The sequence below is a fragment of the Callorhinchus milii genome, unplaced genomic scaffold (genome assembly GCF_018977255.1).
Source record: "Callorhinchus milii isolate IMCB2004 unplaced genomic scaffold, IMCB_Cmil_1.0 Scaffold11, whole genome shotgun sequence".
In the NCBI taxonomy this organism is placed as follows: Eukaryota; Metazoa; Chordata; class Chondrichthyes; order Chimaeriformes; family Callorhinchidae; genus Callorhinchus; species Callorhinchus milii.
The window spans coordinates 19,283,226-19,309,452 of record NW_024704752.1 but is presented as its reverse complement, the minus strand read 5'-3'; the positions used below and the strand labels follow the sequence as shown (position 1 = coordinate 19,309,452).

The following is a 26,227-nucleotide window of genomic DNA, read 5'->3' as shown; positions in this document are numbered from 1 at the left end:
TGCAGTGCCTCAAACCAAATGCTCCCTCATCTTGCATAACCCCCTTGGGTTTTAGCTGCTTCTATTTAAGTTAGGAAACCTAGTTGCAGTGGTATCCAGGGGCTCACAAAAGGCAGGAAGATGCATCATTTTCCTGGAAACATTGCATTTCAAAGAGAATGACAAATTTCAGGCAAATTCAACAATAAAATCCACAGCAGCGACAGTTGTAATTGAAAACAAACCAACATCTGAATTGATGCCAATTCGATTCTTTTCTAAAAAAAAAGGTTGATGTAGTTGAACACTGAAGAGCGATTGGCAAATTGAGTGTTAGCTTGCGTGGTCCATTTCCTACAACAATGAAATAAGTGGACTGGACATTGCCAAAGAAAGACAAATCAGAATATCCACATCAATCCACTCACTGAGTGCTTTTGACATCTGTAACACACACACCCTTATCCTTTGATTTCCAGTGTCCCAGCATTGTCTCTGGTGCATCTAAACACATATCAAACTGACTGCATTGATTAGTTGCTTCTGTTGTTACTTGTCGCTCTGATTCACATAAGTTGAGATATTCGCCCACAAATGATACGGGCAATTCACTTTACAGGGTATGCCATGAAGCTCTTTGAGACGTCTGAAAGATGTGATAAGGCGCTATTTCAAAGGCAAGGATTATTATTATTAATTTCAGGTTACCTTGGTTATTATCTGCTCCTAACAAATAAATACATGATGCCTCATTCAACACTTCTCATCCCAAGAAAGCAGAAACATTTGCCATTGAATGAATCCTTCCATCTTTCCAGTTACACATCGCACCAAACTGCAATTTGCTCTCCATCAATACCCCCTAAAGACATTCATCTAATTAATTTGAGGATCAATATTAAATGCACGCCTATGGGGCTGAGCCACAGTACTCTTCACTATTGAGTTCTTGAGAACATTTCTCCTGATAATGAAGGGACAATTTGACAAGCAGAATACAGTTCATTTTCCAGGCATCTGTCCATTTGTAAGTTGGTAGTATGTTCTTCAGCATTATATGGAAATTGGGCACAAATACAGCACGCACAATTCTAAAGGACCATTCTGGATCATTCGCCTCATTAAATGACAGGAGAAACAAAGTAAAACAGGATAGAGGCTGACATGATAAGGCGCTGTATCAAATACAAGGATTATTTATTATCTGCAATTGGAAGGAGACCAGATTGTTGACCGCAAAAGGTTGAGCAACAAAAGAAGCTTGTGTCCACTGAACAGATTTGAGTTCCATTCCTCATCATGTTGTTGTTCCAAGGATGTCTGTAGCTGCCACAATAAGTGGGTGTGAACCAAGTTTGGTCGGGTTAAACAAGGGAAATAATAATCCTTGAAATTAATGTTTGACAGCACAGTCCTATGTCATTAAATTCACAAGCCATTCATGGGTCACAAGTAAAATAGAAAACAGATATAACAAGCAGTGAGGTATCTCTCCACAAAGAACATAAGAATTTGCTGGCAAAAGAAGACCGAGGTCCATCTAGTTCGCCTTCCACCATCCTGGCAGTCGCTTGACATGTTGTGTCCCTGAACTACATACTGTATCCCCAGATAGTATTTACTCGCAGAAATCTATCCAATTTGTTCTTGAAACAAGCGACATTCTATAAATGGCGAAAATAATTTAGCAGTTTTACCAGAACAGTTAAGTTCCCAGGTTATTTCCCAGGTTAGAAACTCTTCCACAGACGTACAGATTAATTCCTTGCACCAACAGGTTAAATATTCAGAAGTCTTCCTTCACTTGGGAATAATGTTATAGACCAGTTAAATTCATGTTTACTGACACATTTTATAATTTGTATGACAATGAGGGGTTTTCCCCTCCCCTTTGGTAATTGATATTATGATTAATATACTAATAACAATAATCCCTGCATTTGATATAGTGCCTTATCATGTCGTTAGGACATCTCAAAGCGCTGCACGGAATACATTGTAAAGTGAGTGACTGTGGGCAAAACGCGGCAGCCAATGGCGCACAGCAGCGTCCCACAAACAAACAGTCTTTCTTTTATCAGGATAAGTTCAATAAGGATAAGATCTTACTGTTTCCTACCTCCCCTGTACAGAGGCCATCTCTAAAGGAGATTTTCATGACAGAAGGGAATCTGTAACAACACAGATTGCAGCACTCATTAGCAGATTCACCATGAGGGGCCAATATAACCTCTAATTATCTACAACAGGTTCACAGTTTGAAGGATAATCAAACCGGGCTCAAGGACCTCAAGGTTAGATGTCACACACAATGGACTCACTCAGTATTAAGCCCAATAATGAATCAATAAATAATAATTATCCTTGCATTCCATGTTGCACTTTTCACTTCAGGAGGACGCCTCAAAGCTCTTCACAGCATTTATTGTTAAACACAGTGACTACAGCCAATTTGTGCACAGCAACGTCCCACCAACAGCCATGAAGTGAATGATAAATTGTATCTGGAGTATCTCAGTTTAACGTCTCACTGTTAGGATGGCACCTCAGACAATACACCCCTCTCCCACTGATTCGTTTTAATGTTAGACTTATGAGGTCAAAGTGCCGATGGTGGGGGTTTGAACCCATAACCTTCTTACGAAGAGGTGAGAGTGCTACGAACTTTGCCACCAGGCTAATGACGGAAGTGACTTTAGCAATGTTTTAGCCAAGCTCAGTGAACAATACGGAACCAGAATCAGATGGCCTTTGATGCTGGCAAATGTACGTCGTTACTGTTGCGTTGCCAACAAGAGAACATTGCTGTCTTTGTGGAGGCCTCTACATGATGGGCGCTGAGATAAGTCACAGGATTTTTAATGATAAAATTGGGATCTACACATAGTGTCAGTGCCCTGAGGTTGTGTTGTGTGGTCCTGACCTCAGAAGTTCATCCAGCTCTGGCAGAATTTTTAAAGTCCTTTTAAGATTTTGTTTCCAATCGCCAAGAGAAAATAAAGAAGGTTCTATTGAATGACTGTATACGCCCTAAGAGAGCCTGGAAGGAGGGATTGCGGAGGGCATGAGATGAAGCAACAGCAGAAAATAGCACTTGGGAGTACTGAAAATTCACTTTGTTCCAGGAGACCAAATAATAAATACTAATAATTTGATACAGCGCCCCATCACTTCTTCGAGACGCCTCAAAGCGCTTCATAGAATATACTGTAAAGTGAATTGACTGTATATTTTGTGGGCAAAACACGAAAGCTAATTGCGCACAGCAGCGTCCCGCAAACAGTCGTGGATTGAGTGACCAAATTATTATTTAATCGTCCTCTGCAAGGCTGGTCTGCAATTAAAATCTCCACAGCTGCCTTTTGTGAAGTGCTTACAATCAATGCACCTTGAGCAAAATTGTCTGTGGGAGATTTTGCTTCTTAAGAAAAAAACAAGAAATAACTTTTTAAAATATACTGTGTGTGAAGAGAACTCTGGGAAAGCTGCCTACGACAGCTCGTTAAATGTTCCCAATTACACAAACTGTGCTATTGCAGAATCAAATGTCCTTCACAGATTTCCAGCAAATTATGTGAGAACAGAACATTCCCAGCCCAAATTCAAATTTGGTCAGAAAACGAGCAGGGAATCCATCCACAGCTGTTTGCGGGGACGCTGCTGTGCACAATTGGCTGCCGCATTTTGCCCAGAAAATGTACAATTTATTCACTTAACAGTGCACCCTGTGAAGCGCTTTTGGACGTCACGAAGACGTGATACGGCGCTGTATCAAATGCAACGATTAATATTATTTACTCCTGATAGTTAGCTATGTGCTGGCTATTCACTCATCTGGGTGAATTTTGTAAAATTCTGTCCCAATAAAATGTGGTCCAGACAAGAACAGAAACGCATTCTCGTTTATCACTGTTGTACTTTGATGTGGAAGAGTGCAAATAGGTTTAATTAAGAAGATACATTTGCTAATAGGTACCTATTGTCACGATTTTGTAAAGGGTAAGCTACAGTCTTATGCTGCATCTGCTCGGTAAGGACAATTGGAGAAAATACACTCAATACCATTTTATACCATTTTAAGGTGAACAGCCTCGTGCTCAGCCCAACTTTGAATATGGCACATCATTATTATTATCATCATTATCATTAATATTGATAATATTATCAACATCATCATTATTATCAACATTATTATCATTATTATTATTATTAGCATTATTATTATTGTTGTTATTATTATTGCAGTCTGTTTATTGAAGGGCACCCGGGTCATTAAAACAGTAGTTGGAAAAGTTCTCATCTTATTTTGTGAGGGGAAGCAGAGAGATAAAAGAGAGGTGGGGGAGGGGGATAAAAGATAAAAAGCTGTATCATCCTCAGACACTTTGTACAATCAATAAAATTAAATGACACAATCCAGGTCATTAAATTGTGCATCTGGAATGATCAATAAGGACTGTCAATTGTTGTTCCATGGAAACGCTGCTTTTTTAACGCTGGCCTGAAGTCACCACAGAGTGAATCATCCTGAGCTTTTCCCAGCTGCAGAATCCGCTTTTGAAATAATGTTGTAAATTGCAATTTTTTTTTAAATAAGACGTTTCTTTGCTCTGTAGCAAATGCACGATGGGAAAGCTGAGCTATTTATAGGTTTAATTGAAAAAGAGGAAAGATCAGGCAATGTTGGGTAGAGATAAGGCCATTAAAATCTATTTGCTCATGGAACTACTGCTTCATTTCCAAAAATATACAGCAAATGCATACTGTGCCTACATAGATACACATATGTATATATTACTATAGACATGTAATATACAATTATGTATATGTAATAAAATAAAGTGATTGCTCAGGATAAAGTGAAGTTTTAATGACTTTAATTATGATGTGTATCTCTTTGAATGCAAATTAAACACCCATTTGTCAATGTTTATGACACTGACTTCAATTTAATATGGCAGAAATATCTCAGAGCTGACAGTCCCCATTGACAGCAAAAAAAAGCAAAGACACCAAAAATTAACTCTGCATTTCTATAAGCCATTGCTGGATCCAAAACATCCAACAGTGAGCAAAGTACATTATTCAAGGAAATTGTTAGTTGTTAGTCGATTGGCAGATCGCTTTCCGGGGGTAATTTTCACTACAAACAAAAATAAATTGGGCACTCAATCCACAACTGTTTGTGGGACACTGTTGTGTGCAATTGGCTGCTGCGTTTCGCCCACAAAATACAGTCTCTCCACTTGACAGTGTATTTTGTGAAGCGCTTTGAGGCGTCCCAACGATGTGATGAGGCGCTATATCAATGTAAGGTTTATTATTTTATTATTATAAACTCCATTCAATGCACTGTGCTATGAATTCAGTTTTGTATTAGTTTGACTGCAACATTGGATGTAAGTTTATGCCAGATGCTGGATTTGCTTCTCGATGCTGTGATAAATGGGACCACATTCGAATTACACCGCTACCCCTCAATTACACAGAACAAAAACTTAATCAGATCCCCAACTACATTTTGATCTCCCTCAGTCTTTTGTTCCTGAAGTCGTACGTGAAATGGAGACTGTAAAAATAAGCCCAGCAACCGTAGCGAGCAGACAACGAGGCACCACCAACAGTGGATCATTTACCATCGGTTAAGAATAGCATCAAGGAGGTGGGGAATTCTAATATGCACAAACCACGAGAATAAAACTGTATTCGGAAACCAAATCTACTGCAGGTTTAGTGTAGGACCGAATGCCGTGCATCTAAATTCTAATAATCATGAATTTGGCGCATCGAGAAATTCTCACAACTATCTTCTGTGCGTATATTTTCACCCACAAAACCACCACGCTAATAAAAAATAATACATTTAAAAGGAAGAGAATCATTACGTCTTTACTCTCCTGGGCAAGCGATGTCTCAGGCTATCACACTTATAGGAGACACCCAGAAGTTAGCAGCAGTACAGGTTAAGGTTAACAAAACAAATGATGGGTTAAAATAGTTTAGGAGCTCAAGTGTTGACAATAACAATCAAACAAGCAATCAGTACAGTACAGCCATGTATGCACTTATAATGCAAGGAATATCACTTACTGGTTGCAATTGCTTTGATTTTGTTCATAAGTTCGAGAGTTCACTTCCAACTCGTTGCGTCGCAAAGATTATTATGTAACTCATTCCTACATTTTCCAGTTTTCTGGGTTAGTCTTTACTAGTCTTTGTGTCTGTCTTGTTCACCTTCTTGGACCCGTGTTAATTGTTGGGGAGAGATCAACAACCTCCAGTCAAGGAGTTTGAGACATAGAAAACTGATCCAGGCTCCTTTACATTAATGTTCTTTGAAAGTAATTTTACATCCAAAAATTTTTTTTTCTTTAGTGAATTCACATCCACGTTTTCACTTTGCAGATGACAAGAGCGACTGTATCTAGTCAATCCTCCGGATTATACGTAGGCGTACATCAAATTACAAGAAACACTATCAACTATCAACCGTGTTAATGCAGATTTGCCGACTGTCTTGCCAGCATGTTTTCACTAAGCTAACTCTTGGGAAAAGAAGTGCTGCAAACAAGCAATTAAAAAGTACTGCAAATAAAGTTTGATGCTGCAAATACGCTGTATACATCAACAACAACAACAACAACAAGATTCCATTTATAAAGCGCCTTTCACGTCAGGAGGACATCAGGTGATAATTTGCAACCAATCGTGCAGCATAAATTGAGGTTGATCTGGGACTCCATTCATAAGACCACCTGGTGAATGGTTCAAATTGCCCACATCTGTCACTTGTGAAGAAACACTGGACAAGTTCCCCTACTCCACACGCCTCTGTTTGATTTTGAACATTTTCACAGAACATTGACGTGAAGTAGTCAGGACAAGTTTGCTAACAACCAGGTTCCTTCTTACTGCTCAGAGGCGTGTGGAGTAAGGAAACTTGCCCGACATCTTGGCCAGCCTGAGACTGGCTTTTATGGATCTTCTCCAGAGATGGAGAAAGATTCACAGCAAGAAAAACAAACAAGTTGTGACTTGGAAATTAATAATAATAAGATAATCCTTGCATTTGATATAGTGCTTTTCACGTCGGGAGGACGTCCCAAAGCGCTTCACAGAATATACTGTAAAGTGAAGTGACTGTATATTTGTGGGCGAACGCGGCAGCCAATGGCGCACAGCAATGTCCCACAAACAGTCGTAGATTGAAAATGACCAATTTATTATTGTTTTTGGTTTTGGAGGGATTATTATTATTAGGCTCTGTGTGGAGTAAGGAAACTTGCCCAAGGTTTCGCCCTCTGCCTGGAATTGAACTCAGGTCTCTCACTTGCAAAGCGAGTGCTCTAACCACTGAGCTACAGGACTCCGTGTACACTCCAGCTATCCTGAGTCTTGTGGATTCTAGCCCACAATATAACCGGGGCAGAATCCAAGCCCCAGGAGTCCCAGGGTACTCCAGAACCCATTGTACTTAAAACTGTCAATTCACCTGCCTTAGGTAAGATTTTACCTATTTCAGATTTTAAATATTAAATATACCCCACAGTGTTTAAAAACTCTCTCACCAAGAGCAGCCAAAAATAACCATCTGTCCTGACTCCAGGGCTTTAAGCTGCCAGGAGATGTGGATGTGAGGAAGCTACACAACTCGGACAGACTGATAGAATTGGGAAACAGATATTAAAAAATGATCAAGCTTCAGGCCCACCTGCAGACAGGCAATGCAGTCTTCACACACCACCCTCTCCCCAACCACCACAGAGCACATGTGGAACAGACTCAACAAAACCCAGTTGGCGGAGTGTTAATTAATTCTTTCGAAGGAGGTGGGGAAAATCTGGTTGGGAATGGACGGTTCTGGGATTGGTGCAGATTGAGGTGAACGAATAGTCAAAGAGATCAGATGAAAGACTGGGTACAATTTACAATAATGTCGGCTTAACGTTAAAAGATAGCGAGGCATGTCTTCGAATCTGCAATGGGTCACAGTTAGAGATTGGTGCACTTGACCTAAACCCTTCAAACACTTCCTTCTCAGTGACATCCAACCATATTTTATTAAAGAGTAAATGAGTAGTAAAAGCCATGGATGGACAGCTGTTTTGAAAGACTACACAATAACTATTTTCAGTTACAGATGATTAAGTTAAAATTGGATTAAGAGCTACCCAGGCTGTGCCTATGACTGACCAGCTATTTCACCAATGCCTGGCCATGGGTCAAATTGAAAGCTGTGCATGCGATACATGCGTAGATAATTATTTGGGGGGGACAAGTTTGCAGGGCGATTGGGGTTGATTTGGAAGCTCTTTTCAAAGAGCCGACACAGACACAATGAGCCGAATGGTCTTCTTCTGTGCTGTATACTATGATTCTATGATACATCACATGCGATCACATGCGTATGCCAAAAGGAATAATGGAACTGAGAAATAATGTTCAGATGATTTATGAACAGCATAAGGTTGTACAGTATTGGGCAAATTTTAGGGCACTAATTACAAAGAGCAGAGTTTAATAAGGATGACTGTTTTGGGTAGGAAGAAACCACCATTAACGTGGTTTCAGTTGTGGAATTGTTTTGAAGTCCCAACCAAATATGTAATTTATAATATACAGTCAATTGTCAAAGGACATCTGTTCAGCATTTAATTCAGAGATTTCAAAATAGTACAGACTTGAAAACTGGCCTTGAGATGATCGTATGGGGTTGTGTTTTATTCGAAACAAGCTGTTTTATCACAGAATGACATACTCCTCATTCACAATGGCAATGTTCCAAAACTCTGAAGAAATTGCAGAAAAAGGAAAAATTTCCCCAAAAAACTCCAAGTGACTCAACAGGATTTACCTTTCGATTATTAAAGCAATTATTTTCACATGTTTATCCAGGCTGTGGTCACACTGGCTTTGTGTTGCACATGGAAGAAACCCAGCATGTGCAGGCGTGTGTTCAAAATGTCATCAGTGATCATCAAAGACGCCAAAACTATGCAAGTCCGTGTGCTTGACTTTTTGGGTGATCGCTTTGGTTTTAGTTGGTTAACCTGTAGCACTATTCCAATTCATATCCATCAACTATGTTGTGGCTCTTTCCTACCTTTGCCCAGAACCTCAAGAATTAGGCAAAAGAGTGGATCTCTCTGGGGCTCCATAGCAGAACAACAGAACTCTCAGGTACAACAACTCTGAAAATTAAATCTAGATGACTACATTGGAATTAATAATAAAAACAGAAGTGGCTGGGAACACTCAGCAGGTAAGGCAGCATCTATGGAGAGAGGAAAGTGAGTCAATGTTTCGGATCAATGACCTTTCATCAAAGCTCAACGGGAATGAAGAGATGGGAGCTATGCATTTGCAGGCAAAAACAGAAGCTAGCTGGTACAGAGAAATAATATGCAGCATTGTAATCAGAATAATTGTGATTGTAGTTTTGAACCTTTATTACAGCTCAGTACTGAGATTTCGTTTTCAGTTAGTTTCAATTATTGCCTCCAGAGCAATATTATGAGAAGTATTAGTACAACTTGATTGAGAATAGTTTCGCAAACAAGCAGCAAACCAAACACAAAAGAAGAAATCAACAAAAACACATAAGCAATAGATCAGCAAACAACACTGAATATTGACAAGCACCATAGAAGCACCAAGAAGGGAAATATAACACAATATCATTCAGACAGGCCAGAGAGTGATGAGACATCCAGGTTGTGACACAAACAAAGCTGATGTTTATAGTATATTTGAAACCAGTTTGCTGCATCTTCCAATTCTTGATATTGCAGGTTTCAAGAATTTGCATAAACTGACAAGTGTCCTGAGTTGGGAGACTCGGAGGCAACTTAATATAGCTGTGGAGGGACAGCGAGCAAGTCGTAGAAATAGTGAGATGAACAAGAAGTCATGAATACAAGACAGAACGTGACAACAAGCAAGGCAGAAAACGCAAGTGGTGAGCAAGGCTCATCAGGAATGGAAAGGAATAAAAAATAGTGAGAAACGACAACGACTTACAATTTTTACAGCGCTCTTCACGGGGGAGGGGCAGGATGTTGCAGCAGCTTAAACAGAACCTTGACCTACAGATGGTAAAACCACAAAATGCCGACCATTTGCCGGTCTTCAATACTGAGTTATATGTATATGTCAACTCATTCTTTTGCACCTTTCAGAACCATTCTGCTGGGTATTGGAAGTCAGTGAGCAGTGAGTCGTTTTCTTTTGCTTTCCCCTTTGCAATTTTTTCCTCTCCATGCAGACTTGAGGAGGGGGGGAGGAGTGGGGGAGGGGCAGGGGAGGGAGGAAGGGCTGTATATTACCACAGAGATCAGTGTTCCCTGATATCTTGGCCAAGTGGCATTACTTGACGTACGAGCCCAGACAATGAATGTTGGCAGGGTATTCAAGCAAACGTGAATCGTTTCCACAAAAATAATCATTCACCGCTGTGCCAAATACAGAATGGTCAGGTTATTATTTGTCTACAAATGTATGCAGTTGCTTCACTCTCTCTACAGTAATTAACTATGAATGCTTTGAGACATTTGGATGTAGTAAGCGATATATCAAATGCAAGGACTGTTGATTGTCATTGCAAACGGTGGTGTGTGCTTTATTCACTTTAGGTCAATTATTATCGGCAAATTTGCCTCTCTTGTAAAAAAAAATGATTCAACAAGAGCGTCTGGCTGGTACTGGCAAAGATATGGAGCCAAACCAATTGATCCAATTGAGCAGCTGGTGCAAAAATTTCAGTCCACGACCAAAGTTCACGATACTTATTGGGGACAATTCTACTGTATTTTTTTTAGAGATTTCTTAATGAAGAAATCTAGTGTGTGAGAGTGTGGGGGGGGGTTCTTTTTTATAATAATAATAATAATAATCCTTGCATTTGCTTATCACGTCACTCAAAGCGCTTCACAGAATATACTATAAAGTATCCTGCAAGTATGTTGGGTACATTACTCTCACTCCAGGGAATCCAAATCTTAAAATAGATCCAGTTGGGCAAACTTCCAGATTTTCTGAGTAACAAAACTGTGAGAAACAGTGCAAATTAACATCTTTATTTAACATGACAATTTAACATAATATACCAACTCCCGGCTCGCTTGATATCTCGGGACATCCTCCTGACGTGAAAGGCGCTTCTATAAATGCTGCTGTCGTGGTTTTCTGTTTAATGTACTTCAAATTGTCGCGTCCTGAAAATGTTTACATATTATTGTTATTATTATTTCATTTCCCACACAAATATTGGTTTCCAAGTGCTGCAATAAGCAAGGACTCGCTTTCAACTCCAACTAAAGGAGCACTAAGAAGTCAAGTGATGGTCGCATCAAACATGACTGAATTCTAGCCTCAAGCAGAACACCATTCACATAAGATAAACAGAATACTGGCAGACAGGGAAAAATATGCAGGTTTTCTACAAGCCAAATCACTGACTTGAAAATACGGCGCACTAAATGTTTCTGAAACATGTTGTAAATGGAGACTTCATACTGCTGTTTTGAAGATATATGCCCTTCGGAGTCAAAAAATCTTTAATTTTGGTAAACTGGATGCCTGACACATGCAGAAACGCATTGCAAAGCTTAAAAGTACCCAAACCAGCTGGAATTCCACATCTGCAAGCCACCTACACATGCAAATCTCCCTGTCTGTGGACTGGAACAGGCACTCTCTCTCTCTCTCTCTCCCTCTCTCTCTCCATGAAGGAACACACCCATCTTATCAAATGCCAAAAAGTATTAAGTTTGAGGACCACAAAAAGGAGGATTTAGGGCTTTAAGTGGCAAAGACTCGAGACATTTTCAATAGGCATTAAACAGAGAAGAGGCAAAATCCGCATTGATAAAAACATTGACAGCAAATGGATCATGTAGGTGCGAGCATATGATTTAACTTTGCTTCCCAGCACAGAACCAGAGAGTGTAACTACAAAATTAATAAGACTCAAACACGGTTTGAGATTAGGATTTTGCTCTGGTGGCAAGGAGTGGATTAATGCTGTGTTGATTGCTGTTTATTATGAAAACCGAATGAACAGCAAAAGGGGGTTAAAAGGATAAGCTCCGATTGGAATAATCAAGAGCCGTGTGGAACGGGATTCCTGAACTACTGGAACCTTTGGAAATGTCACTGCAAGGCAGCAAAATGGTCGGTGATTAATAATGTATGATGCAAGATTACATAGGTATTCTGGAGAAATTTTGCATAACCTTTCCTCAAGAGAATGAAGTGGCTGTGGATAGATTCCAGATAACATACTCTGGTCACAGATTCCACCCAACCTGGGGTCGTGAAGTCCTGTGGCTCAGTGGTTAGACGACTCGCTTTGCAAGTGAGAGACCTGAGTTCAGTTCCAGGCAGAGGGCGAAACCTCGGGCAAGTTTCCTTACTCCACACAGAGCCTAATAATAATCCCTCCAAAACCAAAAACAATAATAAATTGGTCATTTTCAATCTACGACTGTTTGTGGGACATTGCTGTGCGCAATTGGCTGCCGCGTTCGCCCACAAATATACAGTCAATTCACTTTACAGTGTATTCTGTGAAGCGCTTTGGGACGTCCTCCCGACGTGAAAAGCGCTATATCAAATGCAAGGATTATTATTATTATGCTGGGGAATAGTTATTTAGATTCCTTTTGATTCCCAAAGGTAAATACTGTGAAATATTCATCCAGAGAAGAACAAACGACATTTACACAGCGTCTCTCATGTCGGAAGGACGTCCCAAGGCGCTGGACACTCAGGGATTTGAACCCAAGCTGGGGGTTGGGATCAGGAGGGGTGGATGCCAGGGAAGGTAGGAGTAAGCGAAGGTGTAGTCCAAGAGGAGGGTCTTGAGATGTGCCTTGAAGGAGACAAGGAAGGGAGCAAGACGAAGGGAGTTCTAGAGGGTGGGGGCAAGGAGGCTGAAGGCCTGACCGCTGATGGTGGGGTGGACCGGGCGGGGGACTAGAAGCAGGCCAGAGCCTGCTGAGGATCCCCTATTCAACTCTGATCTCCATGCTTCTACCATCAACCCAACAGCACGGAAAATATTGGGAGTCCGCATACTGTTGTTTACCTAAGTCTGTCTTCAGTTATACACGGTATCCTCCAATAACATTGCCAATACCATTCCCAAACAGACACGATTTTAAATGAGCAGCCTGATGGAGCATTTTATGTGAAGAATGTATTCCATATACCTAGTAATCAATGGGAGGAAATGTAAGTACCCTTTGATTAGATCATGTTGCCCTCCAATTTTATTGAAATGAAATGTGTTCTGTGATTAATAAAGACTATGCTTTTTCAATGACCATCAAAATCATCTTGTAAGCAATGCTCTGAAGCATCTCGCTTGCAGACCGTGCAAAGTGATCTATAATTTCTAGACTTGAGTCCCTCCATTTTTTTTAAACAAGAAGATGACATTTGGCGCTTGATAGCCATCAGGAACAGTTCATGCATAATGCAACTGCTGAAAGTATTAACTCGACTCCCACCCATTTTGTCAAGGGCCCCAAGGTGTGTTTCATCCAATTTAATAATAATTTGGTCACTTCAATCCACGACTGTTTGAGGGGACGTCACTGTACACAATTGGCTGCCGCGTTTCGCCCGCAAAATACACAGTGTATCCTATAAAGTGCTTTGAGACATCTCAAAGACATGATAAGGCGCTGTATCAAATGTGAGGATTATTATTATTATTCATCCGATCGTGCCTCCTCCTCGTCCCCCGAGTCCTCCGCTCCACCCTCGGCGACCGTACTTTCAGCCACTATGCCCCGAGGCTCTGGAACTACCTTCCTCACTCCCTTCGCCTCACTCCCTCTCTTCCCATTTTCAAGTCTCAGCTGAAGACCTTTCTTTTCGACCGCACCTTTGGTCACCTTCCCCCCCTCCCCCCTGGCTCCCACCCCCCCCCCCCCTCCCTCCTCCCGGCTCGGCCCCGGGATCCGTTACTGTAAAGCGCTCTGAGATGCTGTCGGCGTGGAGGGCGCTATATAAATCCAAGTTGTTGTTGTTGCTGTTATTGCTTGGTTGATTTGCAGACATTAACTTTTGAGGTGAGCTACGTCGACAATCTGGTTAATGATGTGCTCCAGAATGCCACACAGGTTAAGCTAGCACCTTACTAAGCACTGCGCTCACATGTACTGGTTAGAAACAGATCAACAACGCTGGCCAGGGAAGGAACAGCAACTCTTCAGTGCAAAACACACGCATCTAAGCCCCAGGCAGTATCAATCACACAGTGCCCAATACTTGGATTTACTGAACATAAGAGGAGCTGGAAACATGTCACCACATATTGATGCCTATGCAGTTATGAAATAGAAATGCTTCCAGAATCAGAAAGCTGTAATACTGTCCCTTCAGAAAAGGTCCAGCTGTGATGGAATTGAACAACATGGACTAGCCGAGCACAGCAGACAAGTGTGGCAATAACTGCAGCCACATGCAGTCAGCGCAGGTTTTACACTTGTGGTTCAGAAATTAAAGCCAATTTAATTTCTCGCGTAACTGATGCGTAACCCAAGTCGCTTTGTTTTTAGAGCATTTTCCACCTGTCCAGCGAGTTTGCAGACTCAAACAGAAGAAATGCTGCATCTCATCTTAGGGAGGATTAACTGGCAACTGCTTGTGGTATCAGTGAAACAGCAAGTGGCAGGCAGTTCATTTTACAAAGGTTTAACAGAGCGCAAGGCTCTCGCTGTTTAATACAGGCAACGTCAAGGTATCTAAGCAAAAGCCTCCACTGTCGCCCTCTGACAGTCTGGTGAATTATTTGTCACGCTAGGCTCGATAAAGGTCTGCTGCAGTGCTGTACAGTGCCACTACCTGCATCTTGGTGTGTTACTTAATCACACTGCAGGCAACTGAGCAGATCTGGTTTAGCTGATTAAAACTGCAACCTAATCTGTGCCGCGGCGGAACAAATTACTTTATATCCACTGAAACCGAAAACTGCAACCAAACTAATGCTATAAAATGCTAAGCAAGAAACTCACGGCATGAAATTTAATACAGAGTCTGAAAAGGAGATAGAGTGCCCCCACTAATCCACACGTTCGAGAGCTAAAGATACGTTATGTATAGAGTGGTTTATGGCACTTACAACCGAGCAATTTGGGATTACCGTAACAAAATGAAAAATACAGGGCCTGGAGTTTAAACAAACTAGTTTAAACAAACATTACAATTTAATAACAGATCTTTGAGTTAAAATGCCTCTCAAATCACATATTTGGATTTCAGGACAGGCTTGAAAGTTGCCAGTCAATTTGAGGAGGCAGCCCATTTCTTTACGGCCACTAGCGGAGCTGAAGTCCACATGTTAAAAGTGACGGAAAACAAACAGAGAAAGTCCAGCTCGACTTAACACCTTCTGAACTGGTCATCATGAAAGCTTTCAAGAGAATAACCGCTCAGGCGTGTGTCAGCAAGTCTTCACTGGAGATACAAGTCTTGTGTTTGTTTTTAAACCCAAAAAGATAATATTGGAAATGATTGCACACACAACTCTTGGCCACTGTTGTATGTCATTCAGCCACCGTGCGAGCACATAACATAAAATCTGATTCCATTTGCACAATATCCACACGTGTTCAACACAAACCACATCTCTTTTAACTAGCAATAAGTAGCAACCTGGTTGTTAGTCAATTGGCGGGATCCCTTTCCGGGAGTAATAATCCATCACGGCAAAAAAAAATCAACAAAAGTCTGTTCATTCAATCCACAGCTGTGGGACCCTGCTGTGCGCAACTGGTTGCTGCTTTTCATTCGCACAATACACAGTCACTACACTTTATAGTATATTCTGTGATGCGTTTTGAGACGCCCCAACGATGAGATAAGGCACTTTGTCAAACGAAAGGGTTATACTGGGATTATCATTCAGCAACTAGTTTTGAAAGCGGGCAGGTGCAAACACACACACATGTGCGAACACACACACGTGTGAACACACACACACAATTTGATTCATATTTGCACAATACACAAATATGTTCAAACCTAACCAAATTAGGAGCATGTTGTAAACCCTCCACGGATGAGCTCATCTGTCCCTTATCACACAAACAGCTGCAGCCCACTTCAACTTTGAATGAGACCGTACATCACGAGCATCCTCACTGATCCTAACAGATGAGGCACTTTGCACGGAGTGAGTCTCTAATAGCTACTCATCTTGCTTTGAAGGTTTGGGGTAAATGGAAGTTGAGTGCTATATGTGTTAATACATTCTGCTTGGGCTGAACCACACAATTTAAATTCACATCTTGAATTAAACACTTTACAACATATGATTGAGAACTGTACGGCCAAATCAACTGTATTTTGCAACAGCAGAAACATTTTTACAAAGTAATGATCTAGAAACGAAACACTATTTAAATCTGAATATTCCGTCCCAAAGCCCCCACATAAGGAACTTTCACAGAAGCACTAAATCCAATAGTAAGCAGACTCTCTTCATTACATGGTTCAAATGAGGAGCTTGAATTTGTGCTCAAAATCATATTTCACTCCCGATTTAGTTTCAATCTATTTCACAGCACAAACTTACCACAGAACGTTTAAGCAGGAGGAGGACATTTTTTAGAAGATGTATTGGTTTCCTGGCCAACAATCGCCCACACAAAATTGGTCATTCACTGCACAGCTGCCTGCTGGGTGGGGACGTTGCTGGGTGCAAATCGCTCCACAGCTGTTTGCTTGCTGAGGATTTTACTGGGTGCAAATTGGCAGCTGTGTTCGCCTACAGAGTACAGTCACTATACTTTACAGAAAATTCTGTGAAGCACTTTGAGACATCCTCCCACCGTGGAAATGCTCTACAGTAAACGGAAGGATTATTATTATTAATAAATGTAGTGATGGAGAGGTTGTTTCCTCGTCTTTTCCCAAATAAAATCTCATCCCAATATAGTTTATTTATCATTGCTATGATAATACGGAAACGTACTGTTCAGTTCAATCAAATATATCATTTAAATGCGAATAAACATGCATCTCTCAATCTGCTGACAAACTGACGGATTCACAGCACCAACCAAGGACTTCATCAACATGTGCCAACTTGCACAGTGAGCAGGAAGAGAAGGGAATATCATAGCCGAGCCCGATTCTGTCCATTCCGTCCACCTTCACCCACCCAGACACACACACACACATCCCCACACACCCACACACATACCACCCCCCACACACACCCCTATACCCTCCACACACCCACACACACACACAACCCTATAACCCCCACACACCCACACACATACCCACACACACACACCCCTATAACACCCACACACATACCTTCCCCACACACCCCCCTATGACCCCCACACACCCACACACATACCTCCCCCCACACACACCCTGGATGAGATCAGTTAACTTCGCACAGTCTTGGTTACTGCGAGCTTGTGTGACCAGTTTAAATTATGCATATACACACACATCCACAAACATCTATATATAATCTTGCAATACATCTCTATTAAAGATTAAATAAAGGGTTCAGCAAACCAGGAGCTGCCCAGCAAGTCACATTGGTCCTTGAGAAGCACTTCTTTTCTCCGACAGCATACACACAATGGTTTGTTTGAAAAATGATTCAATTGAACAAGTGCACGTGATACTCTCACTCCCTAAACCTGTGCCGCTCTTTGCAACTATTGAAGAGCTGAGCAAGCCTATTTATGGAGCTTAATAGCTTTAACCATTTCGGGTTTTAAAAATGTGTAAACTTGGCTACTTACCAATCATTACATTTCTAACAGGTTTTGCTGTCAAGAAAAATCAATATACCTATCAGAGATCAATATTTCACATGGCTCAGCTTTATTTACAGGGACACTTACCTTTCAGCACTCTCCACTCCACGATTATCAGTCAAGATGGTGTCAGCTTTTAATGTTCACTTTATTTTGAGAGCTACGCTGTTTAGTTTGTAAATTGAGCATTTGTAACATAAAACTGTTTTCAGATTCAATTCAAGACTCCCATTAATTTAATTAATTAATTATCTACGTGTGTGTAAACAAATGCAACTATAGAAATTAAGGAACCCATTACTGTATTATCATCTATTTGAGGGACACAATTGTCTGTCACGTTTCGCCCACAAAATATACAGTCAATTCACTTTACAGTATATCCTATGAAGCACTTTGAGATGTCTCGAAGACATGATAAGATGCTGTATTAAATGCAATGATTATTATTATTATTATTTTATTATTCTGTTTGTTTATTAGTCAGCAAATCAATCAAATCTTGGATTGTCGTAAGAGAGTCTCATTCTCTGGCTATTGGGAATACCAACCTATTGGCTCCAACCAACCTTTCGTTCTGACACACTGGAGCTCTTTCCTTCAGCTGCTCAGTTATACTCATTGCTTTTCGGTTGTCAGTTTCACAGCTGCAATTGATAGCTAAGTTATAATTATACAATCACATTGCCCTGAGCGTACCTGCCTGAAAAAGATATGACATTTACCTTTGTCCCTACCTCACAATGGTACAGAGAAAGTGTGTATTCCAAATATTTTCAATCATAAATTTGTCTCCATGAATTACTTGACACTACACAATTATTTACTGGCATCGCCAATCGTTGCCATAGTGTGAAAGTGAAGATATGTCTTCATTAAACTCAGTAATAATTTTGACAAGAAAAGCGAGTAATTCGGTACAAACACCACTCACGTTGGCCTGAAAGAATCCAACTGCAATATAACTGTGTGGCACTTGTTCACATTAATTATGTTTAGTGTCTGAAGTTAATGATGATGCATATCTGCACATTGTAGGTGCACAATTGCATTGCCATAGAAACTACAAAGCAGAAATACTCAATATTCAACTGAGTAACAAAAATGTTAGACTCGACCTAACCAAGAATATACACTTTCTAAAAAAATTCATTGCATCACAGAATCGGGCAGCACATGAGAAGGCCATTCGGCCTATCATGTCTTTGCCAGCTGTGTGAAACGGCTGTCTATTTAGCCCCACTGCCCTGCCTTTTCCCAAATCCTTTAATGATCAATTTTTTAAATATTTTACCTTACAACCCGCTATTGCAGCTTGCTGCACCCTCAAAGCAACACACAACCCAGCATTCTCAATAGGTCTTCAAGGCTGTTGCAATCCACGTTTCAACCACACGAAAAGGGGAGAAAGGGAGAGGAAAGTGTGAACCGAGAACAATGCAAAGGATTATAGGAACAGTCTGGTACTGAGCAACACAAACATTTGATCCACATTAGTTTTGGGGGCATTGGGCTGTCTGACTTGTACCTTGAAATGTCCCTAACCGGCCACATGTCTGAAAACTGGATAGGACGAACACACACACTGTTTACAAGGCAACTGTAAACTCTCTGAGACACTGCCTCATACATTATAGTGGATAAACACCAACACACATCTAATATTTAATGTCATAGGTTCACAGTCATCTGATGGGTATTGATTGATGGACTAAGTGCAGTTCCGGCAAAAGTGGAAACTCTCTACTTTGGCAAGCAGTTACATTTAACAACAATAATAATAACATTTAATGACCCGGAGCAGCATTTTTATTTACTTTCAGATGAAATGCAGGTTCACAAGTAGATTTTTTTAAAATAAAGAACAACATACTCTGGGCTTTCATGTCCCACGCATTTTAACTGGGTTAAGTGGCTACCATTCGTGTCAGCCTCCTGACGTTTGGGAGTGGTAAGCAAACGATTGCAACATTTTAATAAAATGCCAATTGTCAAGGATCTTACCTTAGGTCAAGCGAAAGGGACCCAACCCACTCAGGAGCTGTTGACTGTCGGAGGTTGAAAAACCTGAAATGTAAAGTAACGGTGGCAGTTGGTGACGAAGCTTGATGCTCTGCAAGCTCTAAAGAGCCAGATCAAATGTGACGTTTTTCATTTATTTGTAAATGCCTCTTTTACAGCACGATCAGGAGAAGCGACAGTCGCTTCTTATAGAATAACGCGGGAGACGGCAAACGCAGGAATCCTGACAGTTACTTTAATGAGACTCTGCATTAGATTCCGCAGCCTAATGCTTTCTCCAGCGAAGATCAAGGTCCTCGCTTGCAATCTTACATCATGATAATTTGGATAACACTAACCCCATCAACAGATACAATTAACCCATTGAGTACGTGCGCGTTTCATCACTGCAAAACTGTTTCGAGAGGGATTTTAATCCAGCAAGGCAACTGTTCTTGTCGAACGGCACATATTAACGGATAAAAAAACCTGGTTCGGTCCTATTGTAACACCGAGTGAGCTTGTGAAGTGCACGCTGACAGCGTTTTTCTGCAGGCGCCAGTAATTAAGAACTGATTGACTGTTTCTCCCCAAGGCTCATGAGGAAACCTTCAGATAAATATTGTAGCAGTCACATTGGTGACATAATTTGCACTTCAAAACTTTACAAAGCAGGATAAGATCAATCGTATTTACTATTTACCCATCAGTCGTTCCGAACCCAGGCCCTTACTTTTGGAATAACGTCTTTCCTCCGCGCACAATGCCACACGACTAGAATCAGCACATCACCGCACATCTTGCAAGGGGGAAAAAAAAGAGATGAAAGTTAGAGAATCCAGATATTTCTCCGTTCATGACAGTTGCTAGAATGGTAAACCCTCAGCCAGATCAAAGATACATTTATAAGCTACAAACATTTGTGACAATATTTCCGAAAAAAATATGTAAATTGTTCACTAAAACATGTCCTGTTTAAACAATCTAATAATAATAATAATAATAATCCTTGCACTTGATATAGTGCCTTGTCAAGTCATTGAGACATCTTCACAGAATATACCATAAAGTGGCTTGACTGTGTATTTTGTGGGCAAAATACGATTTAACTTGCAAAATACTAGCAAGTTAAGAAGACTAAATTGAATTTTTTTCCCTCCAGATGGCTTTTATTCACCCTCCCCCGCCCGATATTCAAGCACTTTTACAATCAAACCTTATTGAACAAGTGTGAAAGTTATCTGGAGGAAGTGAAGTAGGATTCAATAATTTCCCACTTGCCAAATTCTCTGCCTTAGCCCAAGAAATGCGAGGAAGGTGAAGGCAAGTGATTTCTCTGTGGAGAGGGAGGATTCAGCCTTGGTCTCTCTCACGCCTCAGATTGGAAGCTGTCAGTGAGTTACACTAGAGAACCAACAGGCTTAAGAGCAGGGTAGCTGCCAAACCTCTTGGCTAAACAACAGTGAGTCACAGAGGAGGAACCAGAACCTGTAGCACTATTTTTTCTTTGCTGGAATGTGAACAACAAGAAATAATGCCACTGTGGAGTCCCGTAGCTCAGTGGTTAGAGCACTCGCCTCGCAAGCGAGAGGATCAATTCCCGGGCAGGGCGAAACGTTGGGAAAGTTTCCTTACTCCTCTGTTTACCCGGCAGTAAAATGCACACTGCTACAAATATTACACGCACACAAACAATCACGTACACACAAACACTAAGTGCTTTCGCACGTCCTCCCGAGGTGAAAGGCGCTATCTATCGGTTTGTTTTGCTGTATGTTAAACATGCAACCCCGAAACATTGCACTGCAAGGCTCAGAAACCAGAATCTAAAAACACCTAAACAATTCATGTTTAAACTCCGATTATACAAAATCGGCGGATAGATGAAGACTGGCATCTAATCTTGGTGAAGAGTCACAAACAAAATCTTTCTTATCAAAGCCGTTGTGTTCTGATCTCCCAGCAACTTAAATATTCCAACCTGATTGCTTCCTTACATCAATTTCTGCTCTAAACTCCTGACAATGCATTGTTGAGAATGAGTTCAATAAAGCTCAGTGGAATATTATAACGGATAGGTATGAAGGTATTCTAAAACCTTACATTGAGGTAATTTAGTCTATTGTGTACAGGATTCCAGTAGCTCAGTGGTTAGAGCACTCGCCTCGCAAGCGAGAGGACCCTGGTTCGATTCCCGGGCAGGTCAGGGCGAAACCTTGGGTAAGCTTCCTTACTCCACACACACGCCTCTGTTTGCCGAGCAGTAAGTAGGAATCCAGTTGTTAGTCGATTAACAGATTGCTTTTCTGGGTGTATTAATCCCTTCCAAAAATAATTAATTAAATAAATAAATAATGAATAAATAAATGCAAAGATTATTACTGTTATTAAACGCAAGGGCTATTATGACAATGAGTATCATTTGATTCATTAAACTTTTAACCCTAACATTTTTGCGGATAATGTGCCTAATTTTCCCGGCTCAATTCAAATGATAAAGCTCCAGGAATGTCAGGACCAGTACACCAGAACAGCCGCGTGTAGTTGCAAAGCGAGTGTGATTAATAGAGCGATCTTTCTGTGCGCTGAAGACATTTTAAGTAACTGGAGCTTAAATATTCCACACATTCTTCAATGTCTCTTCAATAATTTGGTCACTCAATCCACGACTGTTTGTGTGATAACTGCTGTGCTCATTTGGCTGCCTCGTTTCACCCACAAATTATCCAGTCACTACATTTTACAGGATATTCCTTGAAGCGCTTTGAGACGTCTCGAAGATGTGATAAGGCACCGTATCAAATGCAAGGATTATTATTATAAAAAAGTTCAATCAGGAGAGGAGTGGAGGAAGAAAAAGAACAGCATATGAGTAAATGTTCAAATTTTTAAGAGGACTTTTTGTTGATACCATTGGAACTTAATCATGACAGAGAAATGCATAATTTGAGTCATTGCAGGAGAGAAATAACTAAACCATTCTTCCTAATGGTTCCAATAACAGCAATCCCTCCTACACTTAAGGACAAACAGATTTTTTGTCCCCTGTTGTGGTCATGTATAAATCACCAATACAGCAGAGAGAAGATTCCTTGTGCTTCTGTCTTGACATGATGATATAATGCATAATGACATCCATCATTAAGTCCGAGAAGCGCCAACTCATTTTTAACATTTACCATTAATATCTGCCAGCTCATTTCTGACATTAAGCTGGCAATTCTGCACAGTGACAGGCTTTACCTTGTCACTATTGTTTAGACTCTAGAGCGGCTTTCAAACTGGATTAAAGCAGGGCTTCCCAGGGGCAAAATGCATAGATCACGGATGCTTTCCGGGCATTAAGAATGTTTAAAAAAATCACAAGAAAAAGACCATTATGCCCAGCGATCATTCAACAAACCATTTGGTATTTATGTTAAGAATGACCAAGGATGGCAGCCAAGGAGATGAGCAAATTTTCTCTTTGGAGATTGAGACTACTTGAGATTGATGGAAAAACAAAACAGCTGTGCTGTAAGACAACCCGTTAGAGACGTGAGCTACAGTGTGAGGAGCAAGTAGATAAGCAACAGTTCCTCAGCCTTGAAAAGAGATGTCTCAAAGGAGGCCTAAGGTATATAAGATGTTAAACGGGATAAAGAAAGTAAACCCACAAGAAAGAAAGATGCTTTCAAAACTCATGCAGGAAAAAACAACAGGGATTCAAGGTTGTGAAAGGCAATTTTAAAGCAGACACCAGGCGTGTTTCTTTAAATAGAGGGTGATTAATAGCTGAAATGCATTACCAGTAAGCATGGTAATGACTTGGATGTTGGGTTCATTTGAGAAGTTGTTGGATGTCGATGGCGTAATTGGATGATGTTAGGCTGGAGAGTCTGCAATGATGTAATAGGCGGAAGGACATTTCTCACACTGACTTCTCTCGTGATCTTATGAATCACCACTGAACTATTTCAAGATTTAATTTTCACACTCTGCAAAGCCGGAACTGCCAACGTTCGACAGCGAAATTCCAGGTGGATCGCGAGTGAGTTTATTCACTGGTTTTCATACTGCACAAGTTTGTTCAGTGGCAGCTGAACTTTAATATTTCCCTCCTCTCATTTCCATGAAAGTTTTTGCAGAGCATTCACATGATCTATTGTCATTTTACTACCACGCCTACAGTCACCTTACAACCTGTACACACCTTCTTTGTGCTATAAGCTCATATATATATATATCGATTTCACACAGTTCCCACCTATACAAACAGAGGTGACTTTACTAACAAGAACAGCAGCAAATTTACAAATTACTCATTCACAAATAACATTAAAAACCGTATTCTTATTTTAACAAATATGGTAACGACTAAGAAATTGAGGAATGACTTGTTGTAAATTAGTGACTGGCTTAATCCCAACATAAAACATTCAGAAATCCAGCATCAGGTGCCAGCATTCCAAACACGCACTTATAAACCTCATTTAATGACTTAAAGTAGGTCTCGAACTACTTATTCAACTTTTAAAATTGTTTATCCATTCTGCTAAAGTACTACCGTGCGCAAATCGAGCCTACTCATATCCATATACAATACTAATTAATGGAGTGCTTTTGCAGGGTGCAAGCATGAATGTTCACGTTCTGTCATCCTTGCATTACTGAACGAGGGTGAACATTTGCCTGGACTACCACAGGACAAGTCAAAGAATTAACTTCTAATGGTATGAACCAAATTTCCTGGTGATGTGCCAAAAAAAAAAAAAAAATTCTTTGGATCTTTGCTCAGTTATGGAAATAACACCACGCAAATTGGAATAGAAGATGCAGGTCAACAGCTAGTGGGTGAAAGTATAACCTAACTAACGCCGATCGAAATCACTCTAAAACGTGTAATGAACTGTGCCGGATGGATTCAGGTCACGTAGACAGTCTAAACAACCCATGTAAGTGACAGAGAAACAGGTGTAACCAGCTCTGCTAGTTTATTGTCCCATTTCTTACTCTATCATTGAATATGTTCAGCGTCAGTACTTACATTCTGGGGCAATGCACATTCTTACAGCCGTGTGTAAAGAAACATTTGCTGGACTCACTCTGAATTGCTTTTACCTCTGATTGTGTGGGATCTCGTCTGCCTATTCGGGGACATGTTACAGATCTCATCAGACTATTTGAAAAGAGAAAGGTGTTTTTCCCAGTGCCCTGGTCAACAATCCTCCAGATAAAACTGGTCGTTCGCTTCGTGACAGTCTGTAAACTGGCTGCCATGTTTGCCTACAAACATACGCTCACTGCACTTGACAGCATTTGTCGCAGCGCCGTGTGATATAGAATAGAAACCTAAGGGGGAAATAAGCTGCCGTACACTGGGTACAAAGAACCGCAAGAGGAAGATGTTTTAAACGGACCAATTATTATAAAGGTGTAATACTCCCAATGACATGAGAGGGCTCTTTCGACCAAAATCTTAAAATCTTTTTTTTTAAAAAAAGCTGAGACTTGAGTTGAAAAACTGGGCATCACTATTTAAGATTAGAAACCTCTTGAAACTGGTTCAAACAGTCAGTTCTAGAGACGTAGCTTTCTCAGCACAGAAGGGAGGCGACTCAGCTCATCTGTGATTCAGTAATAGTTTAACATAACTTAAAACGTTTAAACGTGGGTTTGTATTTGGATGTCATCGTTCCCAGTTTTAAGACTCCCACATTTCAGATGTAACTTGTTAAGACACAGCCCATAATTGGCAAACTAGAGTTACTCCTTGAACTCTCCTCTTCAACAAATTAAGCCCAGAAACTCAGCCCAATTATCTCACCCAACACAACATAACAAAACAAAATTTAGCTTCTCTGAACAATAAAGCAGATCGTCAACTGACAACCATGTGGCCCAACCCACACCAACCCCCACACAGGCCGCCACAATTTATTGAACGCAAGAACTATTTAATCTTGACCTGCTTTCATCCGCAAATATATTGCCTCTCGCCCAAACTCTGCTCCAATAAGTAGCACAGCAGCTATTGTGCTCCGTGTATTATTTGTTAATTTCACTGTGCATCAACCTCAAGAATCTCTCATTTTGTTCCCAACGAGATAGTCACCACCTCCTCTTTCATGGAGTTAACTGAGGTAGCATCAAACAATTTTATTTAGAGCAGTATTGACTACACTCTGTAGCTCAGTGGTTAGAGCACTCGCTTTGCAAGTGAGAGACCCGAGTTCAATCCCAGGCAGGTCAGGGCCAAACCTCGGGCAAGTTTCCTTACTCCACACAGAGCCTAATAATAATCCCTCCAAAACCAAAAACAATAATAAATTGGTCATTTTCAATCTACGACTGTTTGTGGGACATTGCTGTGCGCAATTGGCTGCCGCGTTCGCCCACAAATATACAGTCAATTCACTTTACAGTGTGTTCTGTGAAGCGCTTTGGGACGTCGAGAAGACGTGAAAAGCGCT

General features: G+C 40.7%; 1 protein-coding gene across 1 annotated transcript in view; it reads right to left on the bottom strand.

Annotated features, from left to right (window-relative positions):
• LOC103175760 (inactive N-acetylated-alpha-linked acidic dipeptidase-like protein 2) overlaps positions 1 to 20,570 on the bottom strand; it is a 251,184-nt gene extending 230,614 nt beyond the window's left edge. Inside the window, exons 1-2 of the mRNA XM_042339243.1 lie at positions 20,479 to 20,570; positions 19,779 to 19,841 (exon numbers count right to left, since the gene is read on the bottom strand). The gene's annotated coding sequence lies outside the window, so the exon portion shown is untranslated. The remainder of the gene's footprint in view (positions 1 to 19,778; positions 19,842 to 20,478) is intronic.
• Positions 20,571 to 26,227: the final 5,657 nt, after the last annotated feature.